This window comes from Pongo abelii, chromosome 1, assembly GCF_028885655.2.
Source record: "Pongo abelii isolate AG06213 chromosome 1, NHGRI_mPonAbe1-v2.0_pri, whole genome shotgun sequence".
Classification (NCBI taxonomy): Eukaryota; Metazoa; Chordata; class Mammalia; order Primates; family Hominidae; genus Pongo; species Pongo abelii.
In genome coordinates this window covers 209,662,059-209,680,892 of record NC_071985.2, presented here as the reverse complement: position 1 = coordinate 209,680,892, position 18,834 = coordinate 209,662,059, and the positions used below count along the sequence as shown (strand labels likewise).

The 18,834-nt window shown below is 48.9% G+C and overlaps 1 protein-coding gene and 1 pseudogene across 1 annotated transcript in view; both read right to left on the bottom strand.

Annotated features, from left to right (window-relative positions):
- Positions 1-18,834, bottom strand: part of CNR2 (cannabinoid receptor 2) — a 44,576-nt gene that overhangs the window by 18,746 nt on the left and 6,996 nt on the right. The gene's annotated exons all lie outside the window — the stretch shown is intronic.
- LOC100455104 (BTB/POZ domain-containing protein 6-like) lies at positions 13,340-15,835 on the bottom strand (annotated as a pseudogene).

Below are 18,834 nucleotides of genomic sequence, written 5' to 3'. Positions count from 1 at the left end.
GCTGGTAACCTTTGTTGAGTGTTGTCAAGGTCACACCTGAGCTCAGACAGAAAAAGGTGCCAGCTCACCTCTCCACCCTGGTCACTAGTGAGTAACAGACAGTGCAAGCCTTTCTCAGCTCCCACGTCCCCACCTGGCTACTTCTGAAAGTTTCCAGCTCGGGTGGCTAAGAGGATCCCTGCAACCCTGCTAGGAACCCCCTACCCCATCCCCTGCCACCCAGGGACTCTCTTCCCTTGTTTTCCTTGGAAAACAACCCCTTCCAGTCAGGAAATGGCTTACCCCATGTAGAATCCAGCCTAGAAGAGGGATGCTGGGGCTGATGGAAGCTGGCTTCAGGTCTCATCTAGGCCTGGCATGGCCACCAACATGTGTGGTTATTATCCAAAGTAGATAAGGGCAAGAAATTCAGGCATTTGGATGCAGGTCTTAACAAGCCAACATCTGACAATGGGACACACAGAGCAACAGGAAACCCAGCTCCCTGTCTTCCCTTTGGACAGATATAAATCCCTTTTGGAGTCAGAACCTCTGGCTTCTAGACAGGGCCTTTTTCCAGGGCGAAGACTGTGTCTGAACATCCAGTACAGAGATGAAGTAGGAAATTAAGAAAATAACAGAATAATGGTATAAGTAATAATAGTAAAAATTATAGTAATAGTTAAAAAAAGCTCATAAAATGAATTGCTGTATTAACCAAGGCTAAAAAAAAATGTAAGTAGCCCCCCGAAGTTAAAGTTAAAAAAAAAATTTACTGCCTGTCCCAAGAAACATTAACCATTTCTACCCTCCACATATTTCGTAGGCTCCTTAAACTCCTGTTTCTTTCTCCCCTGCATAGCTGCAAGGTCACAAGACAAATAAGCATAAGCTGCAAACCAAGTTTTCCCAGAGATGTAAGACATGTTGCAAAACTGTCACAACAGCCTTTATTCTTGCTTCTGTAAGCCTGCTTCCTGCTTCACATAATGCCCGCCTCAGAATGCTTAAAGGGGACTCGTTTTCTTTGTCCTGGGCTCAGACTTCCAGGACACATGTCCGCTGAGCCGGTGTACACCTTAAATAGACACTTTCCTGCACTCTGTTCGGTCTCTCCGGTTCCTGAATTTCCCGCAACAGAGACAGACTTAGTGTTTGCCACAGTGAACAGTGTTCTAGTTCCACCTCCACCATGGCCCATCAGGTGACTTTGGGCAAGTCCCTTCAACATTCTGAGCCCCTTTTCTTTTCTCATTTGTAAAATGACAGTAACAATACCTGTGCCATTCTCCTTGAGATGCCAAATGGGCTGATGACCTCCATCATAGCTTCTTACCCTGGGTCCTTGGGTAGGCTTGGATGGGAGTATCGGTCCTTTGGAGGCATATTTAAGACTTTATGTCGCTGCATGTTTTGGTTGGGGTGGAAGGATTCACACTTTTTATCAGTGTGCCAGCAGAGTTCTGAATATTAAGAATCACTGATGCATGCAAAAACATTTTGTGACCTGATGCTGTACAGATGTAAGAGTAAAAGAGAAGCGGGAGTCTTTCTGAACCTATTCTGGGCTGCCTGATTAAAAAAGAAAAAAGGCCGGGCGCGCTGGCTCACGCCTGTAATCCCAGCACTTTGGGAGGCCGAGGAGGGCAGATCACTTGAGGTCAGAAGTTTGAGACCAGCCTGGCCAACACAGTGAAACCCTGTCTGCTAAAAATACAAAAATTAGCCAGGAGTGGGGGCAGGTGCCTGTAATCCCAGCTACTCGGGAGGCTGAAGTATGAAAATCACTTGAACCCAGGAGGCAGAGGTTGCAGTGAGCTGAGATTGTGCCACTGCACTCCAGCCTGGGCAATAAAGCTAGATTCAGTTTCAAAAATAAAAAATAAATAAAGAAGAAGAAAAAGAAAAAAGTGAACCACCATGACTAAGTGCTTTCTTCACCTAACAAAAATACCACTGTTCAGAAACCATATGGCACTTCCCACAGGGAGCGTCCATGGTGGGGTTGGTGTTAGGGGCTACAGCCTAGAGCCTGGTTCATACTGAGCATCTGGGAAGGGAACCTTGGGACCTGAGAAACTGCTCAGAAAAGGTGTGCCTGGGGGTTTTTCTAACCTGAAGTGAAAGCATGAAGTGAAAGAAGCCACAGCAGCGGCTGGCCCCACGTTGCTGCTGTGTTTAAATCTCTCAGAGCTGGAGGCAAGGAGGAGAATGATACCCTACCTGTCGCTACCACACCTACAGTGGGAAGCTGAGATTTGATGCCACAAGCCTCATCGTTTTTATCCCCAACTGGGAGTAGGGAAGCCTAGGTTCTAGTCATTGTCCTGCTACTGAGTGACTTTGGGCAGGTCCCTTTTCCTATCTAACGCCTTTCTTTTCTTTCTTTAATTTCTATTTAAAAAATATAGATAGGGTCTTGCTATGTTGCTCAGGCTGGTCTCAAACTCCTGGCCTCAAGCAGTCCTTCCACCTCAGCCTCCCAAAATGTTGGGATTATAGACATGAGCCACCTTGCCTGACCATCTGGACCTTTCTTTTCTCATCTTCAAAGCAGTTGGATTGATGGAGGTGATTCCCAAGGTCTCCTCCAGGAAACTTAGCATGTTGGATCACAATGTCACAGGTTTGGGAACCAGACCTTCCTGGATTAAAATCCAGCTCTGCAACTTTCAAGATGTGTGACCTTGGGCACGTTACTGCACCTCTCTGAGCCTCTGTTTCATTCACTTGTAAACTGGGAGAAATACTATCCATATCACATGATTATACAGATTAATGATACAAGTTTACCAAATTCATGGCACTGTACCCGGTTTACAGTAGGTATCTAATCAAAGGCAGGAGATGCTTAATAGAGTTAGTTTATAGGATTCTTACAGGATTCTGTGCCAGGCATGGGGGCTCTGCCTGTAATCCCAGCACTTTGGGAGGCAGAGACAGGTGGATCACTTGAGCCCAGGAGTAGCCTGGCCAACAGGGCAAAACCCCATCTCTACAACAAATACAAAAATTAGCTGGGCACAGTGGTGCACGTCTGTAGTCCCAGCTACTGGGGAGACTGAGGCAGGAGAATCACTTGAGCCCAGGAAGTCAAGGCTGCAGTAAGCAGTGATTGTTCCACTGTGCTTTAGCCTGGGCTACAGAGTGAGACCTTGTCTCAAAAAAAAAAAAAAAAAAAAAAGAAGAAAAGGATTCTGTCCTCCAGTCATGCCTGACCATCGCCTGAGAGCTGAGGCAGATAGAACAATCCCTACTTACTCTCAGCTGACACTTTGCCACCACTGAGGACAAACCACCACATTTTGGAAAACTTGTTCAACCTACAAGAGTGACCCATCAGAAACAGACCCGCTGGGCGAGGTGGCTCATGCCTATAATCCCAGCACTTTGGGAGGCTGAAGCAGGCAGATCACCTGAGGTCAGGAGTTTGAGACCAGACTGGCCAACATGGTGAAATCCCATCTCTACTAAAAATACAAAATTAGCCGGGCGTGGTGGTGCACTCTTGTAATCCCAGCTACTCGGGAGGCTGAGGCAGGAGAATTGCTTGAATCCGGGAGGCGGAGGTTGCAGTGAGCCAAGATCGCACCACTGCACTCCAGCCTGGGCAACAAGAGTGAGACTCTGTCTCAAAAAAAAAAAAAAAAAAGAAATAGATCAAAGTGACCCTCTTGACCTGCTGCCCAGCTGGCTGGGCCCCTGTTGCTGTGTTCAGCCATGGGGCCTTCCTTCCACATTTCTTCTCCTAGTCCCCCTCTGTTCTTCTTCTTTTTTTGTTTTTTTTTGGAATACAGATTGTTGTTCTGTTGCCCAGGCTGGAGTGCAGTGGTATGATCTCAGCTCACTGCAACCTCAACTTTCCAGGTTCAAGCAATTCTCATGCCTCAGCCACCCAAGTAGCTGGGATTACAGGCATGAGCCACCACACCTGGATAATTTTTGTGTTTTTGGTGGACTCATGGTTTCACCATGATGGCCAGTCTGTTCTCGAACTCCTGACTTCAAGTGATCTGCCCACCTCAGCCTCCCAAAGTGTTGAGATAACAGGCGTGAGCCACTGTGCCTGGCTGGCCTCCCTCTGTTCTTTGTAGCCCTTGATTGCAGTTGCAATAAACTTTTCTGGGATTTGGGGATGTCGACTGTGGGGTTTTTTTGACCATATCTTTTGTGTGTGTGTGTGTGTGTGTGTGTGTGTGTGTGTGTGAACCTATGAATTATACTGAAAGCCCAAATCAGGCCAGGCATGGTGGCTCACACCTGTAATCCCAGCACTTTGGGAGGCTGAGGCAGGTAGATCACCTGAGGTCAGAAGTTCGAGACCAGCCTGGCCAACATGGTGAAACCCCACCTCTACTAAAAATACAAAAATTGGCCGAGTGTGGTGGTGGGCGCCTGTAATCCCAGCTACTTGGGAGGCTGAGGCAGGAGAATCGCTTGCATCTGGGAGGCAGAGGTTGCAGTGAGCCGAGATCATGCCATTGCACTCCAGCCTGGGCAACAAGAGCAAAACTCCATCTCAAAAAAAAAAAAAAAAAAAAGAAGGCCCAAATCTTACCTCTTTTTATAACTACTTTGATATCAAAACCCACCTCCTCCAAGAAGCATTCTCTGATCTCCCTTTGTTGAGTCTTACTGCACAGACCACTGTCTAGCTTGTATCATATGTGTCCATTCCACATCTTGCTTCCTGGACTGTGAGCTCCTTGTCTTGAGAGTAATATCTGGGTCTGGAAGTGGAGTCATCTTTGTATCCCACTTGCTCAAAAAAGTGTCTCCTAGCACAATGGTAGCCCCACAGTAGACTCTTGGTGGAGGTCTTTTGATGAGGAGCCGGAGCTGAGCAGAGCAGTCTTGGGGAGATGGAACTCAGCCCAGCCAGGCAAGGCAATGTGATGGCCTCAAGCTCCCACTCCTCAATCCCAAGCCCATGACAGACACTTCTCACCACTCCAAGTCCTTGTGCCCCCTGAGCCTCACCATACTTCTCACCCTAGTGCTCCTGGCCCGGAAAACCAGACTTGCAGAAAGAGGTTGGAACCACAAGCAGCAGCCCCGAAGCAGAGTGTGAACTAGAAGGATGGTGCCTGCCCAGGCTCTTGACCTTGTGAACAGGCCACCAGGACAGTCACTCCTAAAATGGGTTTGGCAGGGGAGGCGGGACAGCACTGGGCAGGGAAGGAACTTAAAATCTCTCTAGTGATATAGGCCCCAGGGGAGGTTTATTGATATAAGGCAAAATATGGAAGCTTTCCTAGAGGAGAGATGAAAAGGGCTGGGAAAGGGGTTGTTTCCCGAGTCAGTTCCTTTAATAAATTCCTCCTGGGGTTTCCAGCACCTCAACTGGCATGAAGCCTGGCACAAAGTAAGCATCTAAATATTTAAAATGGATTTATAGAATCAATGAATGTCTATTAGGAGAAAAGCAGCCTTCTTCAGACCCACTTCTGTGCTTCTTTTTCCCTTGGCTGCCAGCAAGCCCGGAGCTAAATGCAGTGTGGAACTGCAGTCACGGGGCCATTCAAGGTCGGTTCCTGATTTATTTATTGCTCCTTTTAGTGGTTTCTAATGCTTTGCTTTTATTTTAACTGCCCCAATTGATAATGTAGCCACCTCTAGTCTTTTTAAGGAAAGAATGTGTAGGCTGGGGGCGGTGGCTCATGCTGTAATCCCAGCACTTTGGGAGGCCGAGGCAGGCGGATCATTTGAGGTCAGGAGTTAGAAACCAGCCTGGCCAATATGATGAAACCCTGTCTCTACTAAAACTACAAAAATTAGCCAGGAGTGGTAGTGGGTGCCTATAATCCCAGCTACTTGGGAGGCTGAGGCAGGAGAATCGCTTGAGCCTGTGAGGTGGAGGTTGCAGTGAGCAGAGATCGCACCATTGCACTCCAGCCTGGGCGACACAGCGAGACTCTGTCTCAAAAAAAAAAAAAAAAAAAAAAAAAGGAAAGCATGTGTGATGTATAGGTTAAGAGCAAAGGATTGTTATTAAGGTCTTCTATCTATAGTTCCTTTCTCAAATGTCTATGGGTTATCAAAGAAACTCAGTCTTCCCTATGGGGCTGAAGGATTCCATCCCCAGCCTGCTGTCTACTCACCATTCATCACCCCCACCCAGGCTGTCTGGATTCACTCAGTCTCCCTGGACCTTTCCTGGACCTTCCTTCTGCATCATCATCTCCAGCCTCTCTCCTGGGCAGAGCTGAGCTAAATGATGTCTGAGGCCTCTTTCCACTTTAGTCAAGGTTAAGTGCCAAGGTTTTAGAAGGAAACATCACTGAGTTCAAATTTCAGGTCAGCCACTGATAGGCTATGTGACCTAGCGGAAAGTTACTCAAACTCTCTGAGCTTCAGTTTCTTCCTCTGTGAATGGGGAAACTAATCCCTATGTTCTGTATGTGCAGATTAAATAATTACTTAAAACTAATTAAGCAGGAGATTGTTTGCCTGATTGAACTATCAAGAGTGTTGGATGTGGTGGAAAGAAAAGGGTCCTGAGTTCAGAATCTCAGGTGCTCAGGGTTTGAGCCCTGGCTCTGGCACCAGCTGGATCTATTCAGAAGCCACCTACTCTCTCTTGTCCCAGTATTGCCATTTGTAAAGAAGATTGGGGGATAACGATGAGTACTTGGCACTGTGCTAGCACTTTCTACACATTATCTCATTTAAATCTCAAAACAACCCTTCAAGAATCTTATTATTTTCTGTATTTTATAGATGAAGAAATTGGGGCTCAGGAATGTTAAGAAACTTTCTGGGGGCTGGGTACCGTGGCTCATACCTGTAGTCCCAGCACTTTGGGAGGCTGAGGTGGGCAGATCACTTGAGCTCAGGACTTAGAGACCAGCCTGGGTAACGTGAAACTCCATCTCTACAAAAAATACAAAAATTAGCTGGGCATGGTGTCGTGTGCCTGTAGTCCCAGCCATTCAGGAAGCTGAGGTGGTGGATTGCTGGAGCCCAGGAGATTGAAGCTGCAGTGAGCCGTGATCGCACCACTGCACTCCAGCCTGGATGACAGAGCAAGACCCTGTCTCAAATTAAAAAAAAAAGAGAGACTGGGCACAGTGGCTCACGCCTGTAATCCCAGTACTTTGGGAGGCCGAGGTGGGTGGATCACCAGAGGTCAGGAATTCAAGACCAGCCTGACCAACATGGTGAAACTTCATCTCTACAGTAAAAAACACAAAAGTAGCTGGGCGTGGTGGCTCGCCTATAATCCCAGCTACTCGGGAGGCTAAGGCAGGAGAATCACTTGAACTTGGGAGGTGGAGGTTGCAGTGAGCTGAGATCATGCCATTGCACCACAGCCTGGGCAACAAAAGCGAAACTCTGTCTCAAAAAAAAATTTTTTTTTAATAAAAGGAAGGAAGGAAGGAAGGGAGAGAAAGAAACTTGGCCAGGCACAGTGGCTCACACCTGTAATCCCAGCACTTTGGGAGGCCAAGGTGGTGGATCACTTGAGGTCAGGAGTTCAAGACCAGCCTGGCCAACATGGTGAAACCCCATCTGTATTATAAATAAAAAAAAAATCAGCCAGGCAGGAGAATCACTTGAACCTGGGAAGCAGAGGCTGCAGTGAGCCACGATCCTGCCACTGCACTCCACCCTGGGCAACAGAGTGAAATTCTGTCTCAAAAAAAAAAAAAAAGAAAGAAAAAGAAACTTGCTGGGGACATTGGGAATCCACACTCTTGTCCATTTATTTGAAAACCTAGGATCCCATCCAGTTGCTTTGCATTCTCCCCTCCCATCTCCAAACAAATACTTGGTAAATTAACTGACTAATTAGAAATCTGCAACACTGCCGGGCACGGTGGCTCACGCCTCTAATCCCAGCACTTTGGGAGGCCGAGGTGGGCGGATCACCTGAGGTCAGGAGTTTGAGACCAGCCTGGCCAACATGGCAAAACCCCGTCTCTACTAAAAATACAAAAAAATTAGCCAGGCATGGTGGCATGTGCCTATAATCCCAGCTACTTGGGAGGCTGAGGCAGGAGAATCGCTTGAACCTGGGAGGTGGAGGTTGCAGTGATCCAAGGTCACGCCACTGTGCTCCAGCCTGGGTGACAGAGCAAAACTCAGAAAAAAAAAGAAAAGAAATCTGCCAACAGGACAGTTTTGTTGAGTATTTTCAAATATCTTCTTCCTCTTTCAATTATTTTATAATTCAGCAACTTCTCTTTTAGAGAATGGACTAATAATCCTCACATTCATAACATACTTGACAATTTACACAGCCTGGGAAGGCTCACGGCTATTATGTGAGGCAGGTTTTGCTCAACTATTCCATGAGCAAATAGATTCAGAGGGGGCAAGTCGTTTGCCCAAAAACCCATAGCAAGCGGCAGACAAAGCCAGGACCTGAGTCTTTTTTTTCTTTTTTTCTCTTTTTTTGAGACAGAGTCTCGCTCTATCACCAGGCTGGAGTGCAGTGGCGTGATCTCAGCTCACTGCAACCTCTGAATCCCAGGTTCAAGTGATTCTCCTGCCTCAGCCTCCCGAGTAGCTGGGACTACAGGTGAGCGCCACCACACTCAACTAATTTTTTGTATTTTTAGTGGAGACGGGCTTTCATGTTGGCCAGGATGGTCTTGATCTCTTGACCTCTTGATCCGCCCTCCTCGGCCTCCCAAAGTGCTGGGATTACAGCGTAAGCCACCATGCCCGGTCAGGACTTGAGTCCTTGTGTCATGACAAGGTCAGATTGGCAAAGAGGCAGGATTGAATGTATGACTCTGCACAGGGTGAGGGGCCCTGATACCATGCACAATCTTTTGTCTTTATTTCCAGGGGCAAATCCCATCTATTTTCTCTCTCTTTTTGACTTTGTATTTTTCTGACCATTTTTTCTCAGTAATGCCTTCATTGCTACCGTTAGCTGGCCTTGAGTTATTGTTATTATTATTTACTTTTTGTAGAGATGGGGTCTCACTATATCACCCAGGCTTGTCCCAAACTCCTGGCCTTAAGTGATCCTTCCGCCTTGGTTTCCCAAAGTTCATGCTCAGATGATTACGGGCATGAAGCACCACACCCTGCCAGGCCCTAGACTTTAGTCCTTTCCCCACCTTACTGGTGGAGTCCGGACCTTCTCACCAACAAGGATTTGCCCATCAGGCTGTTGGGCTTTGGAGTCAGACATCACTGAGTTCCAATCTTGGCTCTGCCAAGTATTATTGGCTTTTTGCTCTCAAGTAAAGCCACTCACTTCATTCATCTCTTTCACTCAGTTTCCTCACCCATAAAACAGGAGTAACAAGTAGTACCTGTCTCATCAGTGGTGGGGAGGCATGAAGACTAATTGAGTTAGCTCAGGCCTAATACAGTCCCTGCCACATGCTAAGCCCTCCATGAATGGCAGCTTGTATAGATGCTATATATGTGTACACATTAGAGCTTTCTCCTCACTTTCTCAAGTTCTTTGCTAGTTGGTAACCAATGAGAGTGATGATGTCATCTCTATTGTGCCCTTGGGCTAGGCTAGTAGGAGGAATGTCAAAGAGGGAGGTGAGAGGCAGGAGGGAAGGGTGGGACAGGAAAGCAGAGGGGGAAGACCCTGTCTCCACTCAAGACTTTTAGATATGAAAGAACAGGAAGCTGAGATTGTGCCAGGGAGCACCTGCCAGCTTGCCGTCATGACGAGAGTCCTGGATTAAGGAGATAGGAAGGATGCTGGTTCTAGTCCCAGGTGGAACTGATGGCTGTGTAACCTCAGGCACAACAGCCTCCTTCTCAGTAGGTCCATCTGCACCAGGAGTGTTTTTTTTTTTTTTTTCCCAGAGTCTTGCTCTGTCACCCAGGCTGGAGGCTGGAATACAGTGGCGAGATCTCGGCTCACTGCAGCTGCCTCCTCCCAGCTTCAAGAAATTTTCCTGCCTCAGCCTCCCAAGTAGCTGGGATGACAGGTACCTGCCACCATTTTTCTATTTTTAGTAGTGATGGAGTTTCACTATTTTGGCTGGTTTTGAACTCCTGACCTCAGGTGATCCACCCGCCTCAGCCTCCCAAAGTGCTGGAATTACAGGTGTGAGCCACTGTACCCTGCCAGGAGTGGTTTTTTGATGAGATCTCAAAAGGCCTTTCCAACATGGAAGTTATGCAATTAATCACATGGGGCAGAAAATGGGGGCATTGTCAGATTGCAAAAGAGCTAGCGTGAGAAAGGCAGATCACGAAAGCCTGGGGCAGCAGTTCTCAAACTTCGCGATCTCAGTGACCCTTTACCGTCTTAAAAGTTACCTCGGCAATAAAGAGCTTTTGTTGATGTAGTTTACACCTATTAGTACTGACTATATTAGAGACTAAAACTGAGAACTTAAAAAAAATTAATAATCCTATTGCATGTTAATAGAAAAAATTTTTTTTGAGACCGAGTCTCACTCTGTCACCCAAGCTGGAGTGCAGTGGTGCGATCTTGCTTCAATGCAAACTCTTGCCTCCCGGTTTCAAGCAATTCTTCCACCTCAGCCTCCTGAGTAGCTGGGACTACAGGCGTGTGCCACCACACCCGGCTAATTTTTGTGTTTTTAGTAGAGACAGGGTTTCACCATGTTGGCCAGGCTGGTCTTGAACTCCTGACCTTGTGATCCACCTGCCTTAGCCTCCCAAAGTGCTGGGATTACAGGCATGAGCCACCACGCCTGCCCTGAAGTAACACATTTTTAAATGAAAATAACTTTTTGTGGCAAATCTCTTTGTCTGGTTTATGAGAAGGCAGCTGGATTCTTACCTCTGCTTCAGCATGCAAACTGTTGCAATACGTTGTTGTGGTTAAACTATGTGAAGAAAATAAATTTGCCACTCTCTCCTGAGTGCTTCCTTTGTGGCAGGCACTGTGAAAGGCCTTTTACAAGCACTCTGTCCTTTTCTGTTGTTGTTCAAATCCATACTATATATTTTTTAAATCTTTGTTCATTTGTTTTTGAGACGGAGTCTCACTCTGTCACTCAGGCTGGAGTGCAGTGGCGCGATCTTGGCTCACTGCAAGCTTCGCCTCCAGGGTTCACGCCATTCTCCTGCCTCAGCCTCCCAAGTAGCTAGGACTACAGGCACCCGCCACCATGCCTGGCTATTTTTTATTACTTTTTTTGAATTTTTAGTAGAGACAGGGTTTCACCATGTTAGCCAGGATGGTCTTGATCTCCTGACCTTGTGATCCGCCCGCCTCAGCCTCCCAAAGTGCTGGGATTACAGGTGTGAGCCACTGCACCTGACCTTTTTTTTTTGGAGACAGGGCAGAGTCTTACTCTGTTGCCCAGGCTGGAGTGCAGTGGCGCGATCTTGGCTCACTGCGAGCTCCGCCTCCCAGGTTGAAGTGATTTTCCTGCCTCAGCCTCCTAAGTAGCTGGGATTACAGATGTGCAACACCATGCCCAGCTAATTTTTGTATTTTTAGTAGAGACAGGGTTTCGCCATGTTGGCCGGGCTGGTCTCCAACTCCTGGCCTCAGGTGATCCAACCGCCTCCACCTACCAAAGTACTGGGATAACAGGCGTGAGCCACCACACCTGGCCCGTACTATATATTATTTTTAAATATTTTCATTCTATTTTTTATGGACAAATAATAATTGTATATATTTATGGAATACAATGTGATGTTACAATACACGTATCAAAATGCTAAAAGAGTAGATTTTAAATGTTGTTACCACAAAGAAATGCACTTTCTCCTTTATCCTCCAAACTGCCCTTGGAGATAGACTGTCTCATTTTCACCATCTTATCTATGAGGAACCAGAGGCTCAGCTACACTGAATTTGCCGAGGTCACAAAATTTGTAAATGGCAGAGTCAGAATTCAAACTCATATATCTGGTGCCAGGCCCTGACCACAGAAGTTGGGCAGCCTAGATGTGAAACCACCTTTGCAAAATTATGACTGAGACAGTGAAAGAGATCTAACTTAACCGACTGCATCTTGCTTCTAACCTCCAAGCTGTCCTTGTTCATTCCTGGGCGTAGGCTGAACTAACTTTGGGAGAAACTTAGTTTAAAACTAAGACGATAACAGCCCTTTCCCAAAGTACACCTCCTTCTTGCCTGGGGACTAGATTGCCTTTGTAGGACTAACATTAGGAACAAGATTAGAAATTATGGTTTAGGGTCTGGTGTGGTGGTTCACGCCTGTAATCCCAGCACTTTGGGAGGCTGAGGCGGGTGGATCACTTGAGGTCAGGAGTTAAGACTAGCCTGGCCAACATGCTGAAACTCCGTCTCCACTAAAAATACAAAAGTTAGCCAGGTGTGGTGGTGCACGCTGTAATACCAGGTACTCGAGAGGGTGAGGCAGAAGAATCACTTGAACCCGGGAGGTGGAGGGTGCAATGAGCCGAGATTGTGTCACTGCACTCTAGCCTGGGCGACAGAGGGTTCTCCGTCAAGAGAGAAAGAAAGAATGAATGAATGAAAGAAAGAAAGAGAAAGAGAGAGAGGGAGGGAGGGAGGGAGGAAGGAAGGAAGGAAGGTTGGTTTAGGAGTCATGCAGTTGGAGGCTACAAGATTCTGACCCTCCCTAAACTGCTCCTGCGATCAGTGCTTAAGATATTTTGCAGACCCTCCGCTTGATGGATCAGCTGGCACCACCCAAATCCATAAACTGGCTCATGTGATCTCGTGGCCCCCACCCAGGAACTGACTCAGTGCAAGAGGACAGCTTTGACTCCCTGTGATTTCATCCCTGGCCAATCAGCACTCCTGGCTCACTGGCTCCCCGCAACCAAACAAATTGTCCTTAAAAACTCTGATCCTTGAATGCTGGGGGAGACTGATTTGAGTAATAATAAAATTCCGGTCTCCCGCACAGCCAGCTCTGCATAAATTACTCTTTCTCTATTGCAATTCTCCAGTCTTGATGAATTGGCTCTGTCTGGGTGGCAGGCAAGGTGAACCCCTAGAGGCTTATAGACGGAGGGGCATGGGGTCTCTCTTATGCCTCTGGGCAACCATCTCTTCCCTGATCTCATTTTTTTTTTTTTTTGAGACAGAGTTTCACTCTTGTTGCCCAGGCTAGGGTACAATGGTGCAATCTCGGCTCACTGAAACCTCTGCCTCCCAGGCTCAAGCAATTCTCTTGCCTCAGCCTCCCAAGTAGCTGGGATTAGAGGCATGTGCCACCACACCTGGCCAAGTTTGTATTTTTAATAGAAATGGGGTTTCTCCATGTTGATCAGGCTGGTCTTGAACTCCCAACCTCAGGTGAACTGCCCGCCTTGGCCTCCCAAAGTGCTGAGATTATAGGCATGAGCCACCGCGCCTGGCCTCCCTGATCTCATTTTTATCCTTCCCACCTTGGACCATTTTACCGAGCCATGCTTCCAGCAACCAACCAAATTGTCCTTAAAAACTCTGATCCTCGAATGCTGGGGGAGATTGATTTGAGTAATAGGACACTAGAATGGTTGCTCCAAGGGAGTTAGGGCTCATTATTTGTTTTGTTCACTCCTGTATCTTAAGTGCACCTGCCTCACCCATGGTCACTGCTCAGTAACTGTTTCTTTCTTTTTTTAATTGTAGGCAACCATTATTACAGAAGTCTCTTATTTTAAGTGGCTTTTGCCGATTTTAGATTTGAGGGGAAGGTCTACAGTTAAGCTTGGAACCACTTAGTATCCGAGAGGGTGGCAGGAACATCCAACCCCTCAAAGCAGGTGGCATGGGTGCCATTGGGAGGGGATCTGGGGCCTGTCTTGTGCCCTAAATCTTCCTCCACCTGAGACGTGCGCCCCAGTGTACCAGAGATGCCTAAGACTCCAATCCCCCAGCTCTGGCTGTGTGGAAAAGGTGCCTACTTCACAGCATCAAGCTTCAGTTGACTACATGCCAAAGACAGACAAGGTTAAGTGTGGCCTTTCATGGTGTCAAGAAGCAGTTAGTGTCCTGATTTCCCCTCCACCCACTCGCAGACCTGCTGCAGCCTCCCCAGGCACCTCAGGCATAGAAGATGAGCTCAGAGATCTGCCCACCCTGGACCCCACTCCCGTTGGTGCTGTCCGAGGAGCACTGGAACTGGAAGGCCACCTTTCTGCACTGTACTTCCGTCATCCCCTCCTGCCCAAAGTAGCTGAGGTTGCTGCCGTCCAGGACAGCACTGGCCGTGTAGAAGGTGTCTTGTTCAACCTGGACCGGGTGTTCAAACCAGACCAGGAAGGTGTTACTGGATCTGTCCGACATGAATTTGGTCAGGTTCTGAGCCAGAACCACCCCGAGCCTCTTGAGCTCAATCTTCACGCTGTACTCAGCCTTCCCAGAGCTGGACCCATACAGGCCCAGCCCCGCAATAAATACCCTTCTGTTCACTGCAAACTGGATGCTGTCGCAGAGCCCGCGGTACAGGCATTGGTTGCTGCAGTAGGCAGAAGACTGGAATCGGTGGCACCTCTGCGGGGCGAGGCCCTTCCTCTTGATCAGGGGGAAGTCCAGGCGGGGCTTGTTGGTGGCGGTGTACCACAGGAAGATGGTGTGGTTCTCCTCTAGAGTCAGGATGTCTGGATGTCTGACTGGGCAGCACCGTTGGCAAACTCCTCTAGGGTCATGGTTGGAATTCGGATCAGATAGAGGGCTTGCCCCAAAACACGCCTCTTGTTTCGTGGGGTGGACTGGCATCCCCTGCCTCTTGCACTCTGCCTTAGCCCAGTTCAGGACGGCCTGGAAGACCACCGCCTCCTCGGTGTTGAGGGCCTCCCGAGTGACAATGATCTCCAACGTCTGCCGGTCCATCTCACAGAAGCCTTCGGACGGCAGGGCCATCTCGGCCTGTGCGTCGATGACCTCCCAGCAGCGCTGGGTCAGGTCGGGCTCCTCAAACAGCCGGCTCTGGGACAGCAGGACGCAGGCGTTCTTGGCTTTCAGACTTGTCCCCAGAAAGCTGACGCAGGCTTTTGCCAATGCTGGGACGATGTACTTCTTAGCCGCCTACAGAGTGGCCAGCACCGTATCCGCTTCCAGATCGATCTCATCACTGTACACGTAGTTTAACAGGATCAGAAAGGCTGCGGGCTCCACGTCTGGAATGTGAATTTCAGATTTGACTTCCGCCAGGTCCCAGTAGAACATGGCATAGAAGACTGAGCGGCAGACAGCCAGGACGTACTTGTGGGCGGGCACCGTCCTGGTCGCCCCCGGGGGTCCCATGACAAAGTGCACGTCGGCCATGAGCTCGTTGTTGAACATGAGCGCGTTCCTCTCGCGCAGCGTGCGGCGGCAGCGCCATTCGCGGCTCTCCCGGTGGTTGTTGCCGAGTGTGGGCGGCGCGGGCGCGGGGGCGCTGTGCAGGCTGCGTTGCCCGGCCTTCCTGCCCACCGCGGCGCCTGCGTTGCTGTGGGCTAGGACCGCCGCCGCGGCGCTGGCGGGGTCGTAGAGCTCCGCCGCTATCTCTGCGGGCGGGACGCCGGGGGCAGCCTCGGCGCCTGTGGACCCCCGCCCCGCGCCCTCGCGCCGCGCCGGGGTCTCGGGAGCGGCTCTGCAAGCAAAAAGCAGGGAGGTCGGGCGCTGAGCGACGCGGCGGTGAAGGCAGGCCAGGGGCAGCAGCATTCATGGGCGGCGGCGGCGGCGCTGCGACCCGCGGGGCTGCCACCCGTGCCCCTACAACCCCCGCCCCTGCGATCCTGCCAGAGCCTAGCCTAGCGCAGCCGGGCCAGGCCCGGCCGCAGCAATAACTGTTTATTAATGGATTGGTTGGAGGTATTCTCTCTGACACATGCCAACATCCTCAAGGAGGGTAACCTGCTTTCTAATTTTCAAAGTGAGGCCGGGTGCAGTGATTCACACCTGTAATCCCAGCAATTTGGGAGGCTGAGGTGGGAGGAGCCCTTGGGCCCAGGAGTTCAAGACAAGCCTGGGCAACATAGGAAGACCCCGCCTCTACAAATAAAAAAAAGTTAGCCAGGGGTGGTAATTCATGCCTGTGGTCCCAGGCACTTGGGAGGCTGAGGTGGGAGGACCACTTGAGCCCAGGTGGTTGAGGCTACAGCTAGCCGTGATCATGCCACTGCACTCCAGCCTGGGTGACAGAGTGAGACCCCAGGCCTAAAAAAAAAAAAAAAAAAAGCCTTTTTTTTTTAACGTGCATCAGTAAGAAGGGCATGCCTGGGTTAACATATCAAAAGTGCTCCTCATAGTATCTGTGAAACAGCCTTGCAGACCCTAACCTGCCAGGCCATAAATGCAAGGGTGAAAATGGGATTGTGGGGAGCTTCACTTTAACAATAGCTGGTTGTGTAACATGCAATTAATCCTCACAGTAAGTCAGGAAGGGTGGTCCTATTATCATCATCTCTGTTTTGCAGACAAGGAGACCGATGCTCAAAGATGCAGTGACTTGTCTGAGGTTGCACAAAAGGGCAGAGCCCGATGTGAACCCAAACCTGTGCCCAGGTCTGCAACTGTCACAGGGGCCTGCCTCCTAGTTGCTCAGCTGGCTCCTGCGGCTTTCTCCCGGGGACTTCTCTCTAATCTTTCTGGGCGGCCCTTTGAAATGTTGAAAAATTGCATTTGGGCTCCCCATTTTCTGCTTTACCAGATTCCAGAGTTCACACTGCCTAAAGACAGGCATCTTAGCTTTGCCCCACTAGGGAGCTCCCTTGTGATCTAGGTGATGTCACTCAGATCCTCTGTTTTTTCTGTTCATTTGGTTGTTTTTTTTTTGGAGTCTCGCTCTGTCACCCAGGCTGGAGTGCAGTGGTGTGATCTCGGCTCACTACAACCTCTGCTTCCCGGGTTCAGGTGATTCTCCGGGCTCAGCCTCCCGAGTAGCTTGGGATTACGGGCGCCTGCCACCACACCCAGCTAATTTTTTTGTATTTTTATTAGAGACAAGGCTTCACCATGTTGGCCAGGCTGGTCTCGAACTCCTGACCTCAGGTGATCTACCTGGTGCTGCTTCCAAGTGCTGGGATTACAAGTGTGAGCCACTGCACCTGGCTAATCTTCATTTTTATAACAAGAACTAAAAGGCCTATCTCCCTCTTTCAAAGAAAGTCTACTACAGAAAATTATTTGATGCTCTGTGATATTACAGTGTAAATGACTGATAAGCATGTGTGGATCTCTTTCACCCTGAGGGTAGCCTGTTACTGTGAAATCTGTCAGCCATCGGGGAAGTATGCATTTGTCTGGGGGTGGGAGGAGCATCGTTAAAATCACACCTGGAAGTGGCCAGTCACCCATTCTGTCCGTGAAGTGATCTCCGTAGGAAAGGAAACTTTCATACAAAGTAACGCATTATAACCAGGGGACACAGAGGCCTGTCCCCTGATGATGAGGACTTTTCATAGTGGCTTCTCTCTAAAGCAGGAGTAAGACAGGGTTAACCACGTGGTGAACATTCTGAATCACCTGTGGTTTGCCTCCAGGCCACTCTACCTCTTCCTGGTTTGGCCAGATCCCAAAGGGTAGAGCCCCTGCGCTAGCCATGATTCTGGTTTGCTTATAGGGTTGCATCAGTGCGGGGTTGAGGTTGCAATTCAGGCTGGTTCCCAGAACGGGGGAGTTTGTGAAGCCATGTGGAGAGCCACGGAGGCTCAGCTCTTGAAACACTCTGGTGATTATGACAATAGTAGCAGCTAATACTGAAATTGCACCTACTGTATACTGTGTGTCAGGCACTATTCTCTGCACTTAACTTTTCTTTTCTTTTTGAGATGAGTCTGGCCCTGTCGCCCAGGCTGGAGTGTAGTGCATCTCGGCTCACTGCAACCTCCGCCTCCCAGGTTCAATCGATTCTCTTGCCTCAGCTTCTCAAGTAGCTGGGATTACAGGTACCTGACAGCATGCTAGCTAGTTTTTGTATTTTTAGTAGAGATGGGGTTCACCATGTTGGCCAGGCTTGTCTCAAACTCCTGACCTCAGGTGATCCACCTGCCTTGGCCTCCCAAAGTTCTGGGATTACAGGCATGAGCCACCGCGCCTGGCCGTCTTTGCACTTTATATATTATATATATTTATATATTAACTTATATATTCTACACAACAAATCCATGATGGGGGACAAGTATCACTCCTGTTCTGTAGTTGGGGAAACCAGCATCGGCAGAGAGGCTTGACTCATGGGGCTGATAAGATCTGTGAGTGGTGGCAAAGGGGCTGGAGGGGACAAAGGGACAAGCTGGGCAGAGGCTGATGGATGAATTAAACCTGGTGTGGGGACTCAGGCCATGGAGAGACGAGGAACAGCCAGGGATAGGCCAGACATCTGGGGAGCTGATCCTCCTGTAAGTTCCTTCTACCTCTCTATAATAGAATTAATTAAGGTGCATTTGTGCATCTGTTGGCTTTTGGTCCCTGGGACCATAACAAAGAACACATGTTGCAATCTCTGGCCTGGGATTTGGGATCTAGCGGGATCACGGGACACTCTATCAAGCCAATCTCAGGCCTTGGGAGCCAAACTTGCAAGGTGGCCTGGATTTCTAGTTCCTGTTCCTGTTCTGTGTAAAAGAGATTCTCAGTTGGTTCTGAACACAGATTCTCAGTTGGTCCTGAACTTATCCTCAGAACCAACTGAGAATAAGGAGGAAATAGGTAGACAGAGGCAGCCTGAGTCATAGTTGTGAGTTCTGATTCTGCTCCCACTCTGATGTTTTTTGGAGAACTAGGCTTAAGCTGTCTTCCCCCTTCAGACTGTCCAGCAGTGGGACTCCAGGCCCACACCACTGTATCCGCCTCCTGCCCCTTATTAAAGCTGTGGTCTCTCGTGCAAATTACGTCGTCTCCTTGAGCCTCACTGTCCTTGTCTGTAAAATGGGAATAATGAAAATACCTCCACTCAGGACTGTTGTGAGGATTAAACGGGATGTATGGGACATGGAAAACTTAATTTTACAAACCCCAGTGGAAACTACTGGAGCCATTTC